Source organism: Microcebus murinus, chromosome 15, assembly GCF_040939455.1.
Source record: "Microcebus murinus isolate Inina chromosome 15, M.murinus_Inina_mat1.0, whole genome shotgun sequence".
Taxonomy (NCBI): domain Eukaryota; kingdom Metazoa; phylum Chordata; class Mammalia; order Primates; family Cheirogaleidae; genus Microcebus; species Microcebus murinus.
Window position 1 is genome coordinate 79,400,641 of NC_134118.1, and position 8,088 is coordinate 79,408,728.

At 64.2% G+C, this 8,088-nt stretch overlaps 2 non-coding genes across 2 annotated transcripts; both read left to right on the plus strand.

The window, feature by feature from the left end:
• The first annotated feature begins 2,764 nt into the window (after positions 1-2,764).
• Positions 2,765-2,883, plus strand: LOC142876522 (5S ribosomal RNA). The gene has a single exon (XR_012923423.1). It is a non-coding gene; the product is annotated as a 5S ribosomal RNA (ribosomal RNA).
• Positions 2,884-6,406: 3,523 nt separating this feature from the next.
• LOC142876523 (5S ribosomal RNA) lies at positions 6,407-6,525 on the plus strand. Its single transcript, XR_012923424.1, has one exon. It is a non-coding gene; the product is annotated as a 5S ribosomal RNA (ribosomal RNA).
• Positions 6,526-8,088: the final 1,563 nt, after the last annotated feature.

Sequence of the window (8,088 nt, forward strand, 5' to 3'; positions counted from 1 at the left end):
CCCCCACCCGCCCGACACCCACCCGATGAAGGTGATTCCTCTGTGTCCACTTAGGTGTCCATCGGTTCGTACCCATTTGCTGGTGAGCGCGAGCACGTGGTGCTCGTGTGTCCATTCTTGGGCTACCTGGCTTACTGGAACGGGTTCCAGCTCTGGCCAGGAGAACCACGAGAGGTGCCCTCTCACCGCTGCTCCTCCTAGCTGAATAGCACTCCGTGGTGTCCACGCGCCACATTTCATTTACGCACTCGTGGGTCGATGGGCACTCGGGTCGCTTCCAGGTCTTTGCGATTGTGACTTGTGCCCTGACTCTAACCCTAACCCTTACCCAGCCCGTCTCCTCCTCGGCCCCTGCCTGACTGACTCCTTCCCGCCCGGCCTGTCACCTGTCACCGTCCTCTGCCCCTGCCTGACACGCTCCTCCCCGCCCGGGCCGTCACCGTCCTCGGCCCCTGCCTGACGGGGCTCCTCCGTCGCCTGGGCCTTCCAAGGGCTTGGTGTGGACGCTGGTTCCAGGACGCCCTCCCAGGAACCCGGTAGCAGGGCGGCCGCAGCGTCTCGCGCCACCCAACCGTCCGCCGGCCGGCGGCCGTCGCTAAGTGGCCTGCGGGGGACGTGCCCCCACTGTGGGGCGGGCGCCCAGCCTGGTGTCTTCTCCGAGGCCCCGTGGCTGCTTTCACCCCCCCCCCGCAAGGGGAGAGCCGCGGAGGTGGGGACCGCCTCCTCGTGGGGACGTACACCCAGCTCTCCACGTCGGATTCCGGGGCTCTCTGTCCTGCCAGAAGGCCCAGCTGGCCTGCGGGTCCTTAGAGTGGCAAAAACATCCGAAAACTGAGATTGAGGGTCCGGTGGTTGTCTGCACTTTTGTGCTGGGCACCCCAGGGAGGCCCGGGGGCTGGCTGGACGACGCGGTCTGCTGGGCAGGGGGGGGGGTTTGGAGGAGCAACTGATGCCCTTTGCACTTTGGGTAGCAAGTGTCTGAGGTGTCTCTGAGCCCTGCGCCATGTCGGGGGTGGGGGGTGGGAGGTCGGTGGGGGTGGAGGAGCAGGAGGAGGAGGAGGAGGAGGTGGGAAGGGCCGTGGCCTGCAGTCGTCTTCCCGGGGTGGCTTCTTCCACAGGCTGCTTGGCCTGGGCTCCCTGCACCTGGGCCTTTGGAGGACTGGCCCTGTGCTTGCCAACGCTTCCCCTGCAGGGACCCAGAGCTGGGAGGTTGCATCTCTCAGCCCTGGGTCGGGCAGAGCCCCAGCGGGCCATGCCCACAACCTCTCTCAGCACGGGTCCCCCAGAAGGCTCCTTTGGGACCAGGATTCTCTTGCGGGTGACTCTTTAAGGTCTGGCCCCTGGATGGAGGGGCACCAGGAGTAGAGGAGCAGGAAGGGGAAGGGGGTGGCCATGCGAGGGGACACTTTCAGGCCAAGTCCCAGCTTCAGCCTGATCCTCCTGGGAACCCCGGGGTGTACGTCACACCTCCTGGTTGTCCCGCTCTGAGACAAGGAGCCGGGCTTCGCATTCCCCCAGCAGCCAGTCGTGGGCTGAGGACACCTGGGGCGTTGGGAACTCCCTGGCTTCTCCTTGGCTTAACATCTGGAGCTGCTTGTGAATCGTGCCGCCACACACACACCCGAGTGCAGGTGTCTTCTGCACAGACTGCGGGCCTCGCTCTTCTGAATGCCGCTAGCTCGCCACCCACCCACGGGTGAACCTGGTCAGGGTACTTTCTCTCGGGGGCAGACTCTGATCCTGGCGGGCTACCGGTGTTTCTGTTTGCTCGTTTCTTTCTTCCATTTCGGGAAAGGCTTCCTTACTGGGTGTGGAAATCTCCTATGCCTTTCCTCGCCTATTCTGTCAGCTTTAAAATTCTCTTTCAGTTGCCACCCTCACAGATGGATTAGGAAACTCTTTCCGGTGCACTCATTAGTGAAATGACCTCAATGAAGCTGGAATCCAATATCTAATGGCCGATTTTTAGCGAGTCCACACGCCAGGGTGGTCGGGGTCCAATGCAGCCCCGGCCAGGCCCAGGCCCCGGCCCCTTGGACTGGGCCACAGGAGGACACAGAGGAGGGTCCCGGCCCCCCCGGTCGCGTTGCCGGCAGTTCTCCAAGGGCTTGGGCGTTTTCCAGAGGTAGGAGATGGAGGGGACTGATTTCTTCAGCGCCCCACAAACCACGCCACCCCACCCATGGGACACATCCCTAGAGAGAGAGAGAGACGCCCCATACACTCGCTCCCCTCCCCCATGCGCTGTGCCCCAGCCCGGGGCCCGGGGGAATAGGCGGCAGCCCACCCACAGGGTGGGGGGCCCAGCTGAAAGGGGTTGTCGGGGAGGGCGGCCCCTGCCTGGGGTCAAAGGGCGGGCGATCCGCGCGTGCGCAATCGGCGGCGGCGGCGGCGGCGGCCACGAGCTGGGGGTGGGGGGCGGGTAGGTGAAGGAGGCCAGGCGAGGAGAGGAAGGGGGCTGGAAGGTCTCCACCTTGGCGAGTCCAGCCGTGGAGGCGCATCTTGTGTGAGTGTGAGTGTGTGTGTGTGTGTGTGTGTGTGTGTGTGTGTATAGAGAGACAGCCCCCCACCCCGGCCCACCGCTCCCTGCCCGCCCCGCCCCGCCTGTCACCCCCGTCCCTCGGAGCCCGCCGGACCCGGCCGGTGAACTCAACAGGCCCGGCCCGGCGCGGGTCAGCGCCGGTGCGGGGCCTGGGGCGGGAGGAGGCGGCGGGGAAGCGCAGAGAGGCTCGGCTTCTTGAGCGGGGCAGGGGCGCCCTCCGCCGTCTAGGGCCACACCACCCTGAACGCGCCCGACCTCGTCTGGTCTCGGAAGCTAAGCAGGGTCGGGCCTGGTTAGTACTTGGATGGGAGACCGCCTGGGAATACCGGGTGCCGTAGGCTTCTTCTTTTTTTTTTTTTTTGTTTTGCCTCTTGTTCTGTCCCCTCTCTGGGAGCGAGGCGGCGGCCCGGGGTGGGGGTCACCCCCACCCTCAGCGCCCGCCGCGGTGCCTGGCGCCCCAGCCCGCACCGTGGGGCCTCCTCTTGTCCCAAGCCGCGACACCGCCGTCACGCGGCAGCATGCGTGGCTTCTGGACTGTCAGGTCTCAGACCAAAGGTCTGCTCTGTGGGAACCGACACGCTGGAGGAAACCTTGAGAGTCTGAGAGGGGAGGGAGTTCCAGAAGAAGGCCAGGATGTCATTTGGAGGGAGTATGTGACCAGAACTCGTCCCGTTGCTTTTGGGGTTCTATGGGCTACACGTAGGAATCTTTGGTGGTGGCACCTGATGTTGGGGGATCCGGAGTCGCACCCAGACCTGCTCCACAGGCCTCCTTTTACTTTTCTCTTCGGATTCATTATTTTTAAAAAGTGTCTCTTATCTCTATGATTGCATTTTCTTTTCTCTCTCTTTTCAAGCAGATGATGGGAGTCCAAGTATTAAGGTGACATGTGTTGCCCGTGCCCCCCTCCCCCCTGTGTTCTTATTCATTTACCTCTGATGTCGTTCCAGCGTATTGTGGGGGTACCAATGTTAAGGTCGGGTACGTTGCCCTCTCCCAGCCTCCCCCCTCGGGTCAGAGCCTCAAGTGCGCCCATGCCCCAGTCGGTGCGCACCCACCCCATTCCTAATGGAGGTGTATGCCCATCCCCTCCCCCCACCCGCCCGACACCCACCCGATGAAGGTGATTCCTCTGTGTCCACTTAGGTGTCCATCGGTTCGTACCCATTTGCTGGTGAGCGCGAGCACGTGGTGCTCGTGTGTCCATTCTTGGGCTACCTGGCTTACTGGAACGGGTTCCAGCTCTGGCCAGGAGAACCACGAGAGGTGCCCTCTCACCGCTGCTCCTCCTAGCTGAATAGCACTCCGTGGTGTCCACGCGCCACATTTCATTTACGCACTCGTGGGTCGATGGGCACTCGGGTCGCTTCCAGGTCTTTGCGATTGTGACTTGTGCCCTGACTCTAACCCTAACCCTTACCCAGCCCGTCTCCTCCTCGGCCCCTGCCTGACTGACTCCTTCCCGCCCGGCCTGTCACCTGTCACCGTCCTCTGCCCCTGCCTGACACGCTCCTCCCCGCCCGGGCCGTCACCGTCCTCGGCCCCTGCCTGACGGGGCTCCTCCGTCGCCTGGGCCTTCCAAGGGCTTGGTGTGGACGCTGGTTCCAGGACGCCCTCCCAGGAACCCGGTAGCAGGGCGGCCGCAGCGTCTCGCGCCACCCAACCGTCCGCCGGCCGGCGGCCGTCGCTAAGTGGCCTGCGGGGGACGTGCCCCCACTGTGGGGCGGGCGCCCAGCCTGGTGTCTTCTCCGAGGCCCCGTGGCTGCTTTCCCCCCCCCCGCAAGGGGAGAGCCGCGGAGGTGGGGACCGCCTCCTCGTGGGGACGTACACCCAGCTCTCCACGTCGGATTCCGGGGCTCTCTGTCCTGCCAGAAGGCCCAGCTGGCCTGCGGGTCCTTAGAGTGGCAAAAACATCCGAAAACTGAGATTGAGGGTCCGGTGGTTGTCTGCACTTTTGTGCTGGGCACCCCAGGGAGGCCCGGGGGCTGGCTGGACGACGCGGTCTGCTGGGCAGGGGGGGGGGTTTGGAGGAGCAACTGATGCCCTTTGCACTTTGGGTAGCAAGTGTCTGAGGTGTCTCTGAGCCCTGCGCCATGTCGGGGGTGGGGGGTGGGAGGTCGGTGGGGGTGGAGGAGCAGGAGGAGGAGGAGGAGGAGGTGGGAAGGGCCGTGGCCTGCAGTCGTCTTCCCGGGGTGGCTTCTTCCACAGGCTGCTTGGCCTGGGCTCCCTGCACCTGGGCCTTTGGAGGACTGGCCCTGTGCTTGCCAACGCTTCCCCTGCAGGGACCCAGAGCTGGGAGGTTGCATCTCTCAGCCCTGGGTCGGGCAGAGCCCCAGCGGGCCATGCCCACAACCTCTCTCAGCACGGGTCCCCCAGAAGGCTCCTTTGGGACCAGGATTCTCTTGCGGGTGACTCTTTAAGGTCTGGCCCCTGGATGGAGGGGCACCAGGAGTAGAGGAGCAGGAAGGGGAAGGGGGTGGCCATGCGAGGGGACACTTTCAGGCCAAGTCCCAGCTTCAGCCTGATCCTCCTGGGAACCCCGGGGTGTACGTCACACCTCCTGGTTGTCCCGCTCTGAGACAAGGAGCCGGGCTTCGCATTCCCCCAGCAGCCAGTCGTGGGCTGAGGACACCTGGGGCGTTGGGAACTCCCTGGCTTCTCCTTGGCTTAACATCTGGAGCTGCTTGTGAATCGTGCCGCCACACACACACCCGAGTGCAGGTGTCTTCTGCACAGACTGCGGGCCTCGCTCTTCTGAATGCCGCTAGCTCGCCACCCACCCACGGGTGAACCTGGTCAGGGTACTTTCTCTCGGGGGCAGACTCTGATCCTGGCGGGCTACCGGTGTTTCTGTTTGCTCGTTTCTTTCTTCCATTTCGGGAAAGGCTTCCTTACTGGGTGTGGAAATCTCCTATGCCTTTCCTCGCCTATTCTGTCAGCTTTAAAATTCTCTTTCAGTTGCCACCCTCACAGATGGATTAGGAAACTCTTTCCGGTGCACTCATTAGTGAAATGACCTCAATGAAGCTGGAATCCAATATCTAATGGCCGATTTTTAGCGAGTCCACACGCCAGGGTGGTCGGGGTCCAATGCAGCCCCGGCCAGGCCCAGGCCCCGGCCCCTTGGACTGGGCCACAGGAGGACGCAGAGGAGGGTCCCGGCCCCCCCGGTCGCGTTGCCGGCAGTTCTCCAAGGGCTTGGGCGTTTTCCAGAGGTAGGAGATGGAGGGGACTGATTTCTTCAGCGCCCCACAAACCACGCCACCCCACCCATGGGACACATCCCTAGAGAGAGAGAGAGACGCCCCATACACTCGCTCCCCTCCCCCATGCGCTGTGCCCCAGCCCGGGGCCCGGGGGAATAGGCGGCAGCCCACCCACAGGGTGGGGGGCCCAGCTGAAAGGGGTTGTCGGGGAGGGCGGCCCCTGCCTGGGGTCAAAGGGCGGGCGATCCGCGCGTGCGCAATCGGCGGCGGCGGCGGCGGCGGCGGCGGCGGCGGGGGCGGCCACGAGCTGGGGGTGGGGGGCGGGTAGGTGAAGGAGGCCAGGCGAGGAGAGGAAGGGGGCTGGAAGGTCTCCACCTTGGCGAGTCCAGCCGTGGAGGCGCATCTTGTGTGAGTGTGAGTGTGTGTGTGTGTGTGTGTGTGTGTATAGAGAGACAGCCCCCCACCCCGGCCCACCGCTCCCTGCCCGCCCCGCCCCGCCTGTCACCCCCGTCCCTCGGAGCCCGCCGGACCCGGCCGGTGAACTCAACAGGCCCGGCCCGGCGCGGGTCAGCGCCGGTGCGGGGCCTGGGGCGGGAGGAGGCGGCGGGGAAGCGCAGAGAGGCTCGGCTTCTTGAGCGGGGCAGGGGCGCCCTCCGCCGTCTAGGGCCACACCACCCTGAACGCGCCCGACCTCGTCTGGTCTCGGAAGCTAAGCAGGGTCGGGCCTGGTTAGTACTTGGATGGGAGACCGCCTGGGAATACCGGGTGCCGTAGGCTTCTTCTTTTTTTTTTTTTTTGTTTTGCCTCTTGTTCTGTCCCCTCTCTGGGAGCGAGGCGGCGGCCCGGGGTGGGGGTCACCCCCACCCTCAGCGCCCGCCGCGGTGCCTGGCGCCCCAGCCCGCACCGTGGGGCCTCCTCTTGTCCCAAGCCGCGACACCGCCGTCACGCGGCAGCATGCGTGGCTTCTGGACTGTCAGGTCTCAGACCAAAGGTCTGCTCTGTGGGAACCGACACGCTGGAGGAAACCTTGAGAGTCTGAGAGGGGAGGGAGTTCCAGAAGAAGGCCAGGATGTCATTTGGAGGGAGTATGTGACCAGAACTCGTCCCGTTGCTTTTGGGGTTCTATGGGCTACACGTAGGAATCTTTGGTGGTGGCACCTGATGTTGGGGGATCCGGAGTCGCACCCAGACCTGCTCCACAGGCCTCCTTTTACTTTTCTCTTCGGATTCATTATTTTTAAAAAGTGTCTCTTATCTCTATGATTGCATTTTCTTTTCTCTCTCTTTTCAAGCAGATGATGGGAGTCCAAGTATTAAGGTGACATGTGTTGCCCGTGCCCCCCTCCCCCCTGTGTTCTTATTCATTTACCTCTGATGTCGTTCCAGCGTATTGTGGGGGTACCAATGTTAAGGTCGGGTACGTTGCCCTCTCCCAGCCTCCCCCCTCGGGTCAGAGCCTCAAGTGCGCCCATGCCCCAGTCGGTGCGCACCCACCCCATTCCTAATGGAGGTGTATGCCCATCCCCTCCCCCCACCCGCCCGACACCCACCCGATGAAGGTGATTCCTCTGTGTCCACTTAGGTGTCCATCGGTTCGTACCCATTTGCTGGTGAGCGCGAGCACGTGGTGCTCGTGTGTCCATTCTTGGGCTACCTGGCTTACTGGAACGGGTTCCAGCTCTGGCCAGGAGAACCACGAGAGGTGCCCTCTCACCGCTGCTCCTCCTAGCTGAATAGCACTCCGTGGTGTCCACGCGCCACATTTCATTTACGCACTCGTGGGTCGATGGGCACTCGGGTCGCTTCCAGGTCTTTGCGATTGTGACTTGTGCCCTGACTCTAACCCTAACCCTTACCCAGCCCGTCTCCTCCTCGGCCCCTGCCTGACTGACTCCTTCCCGCCCGGCCTGTCACCTGTCACCGTCCTCTGCCCCTGCCTGACACGCTCCTCCCCGCCCGGGCCGTCACCGTCCTCGGCCCCTGCCTGACGGGGCTCCTCCGTCGCCTGGGCCTTCCAAGGGCTTGGTGTGGACGCTGGTTCCAGGACGCCCTCCCAGGAACCCGGTAGCAGGGCGGCCGCAGCGTCTCGCGCCACCCAACCGTCCGCCGGCCGGCGGCCGTCGCTAAGTGGCCTGCGGGGGACGTGCCCCCACTGTGGGGCGGGCGCCCAGCCTGGTGTCTTCTCCGAGGCCCCGTGGCTGCTTTCACCCCCCCCCGCAAGGGGAGAGCCGCGGAGGTGGGGACCGCCTCCTCGTGGGGACGTACACCCAGCTCTCCACGTCGGATTCCGGGGCTCTCTGTCCTGCCAGAAGGCCCAGCTGGCCTGCGGGTCCTTAGAGT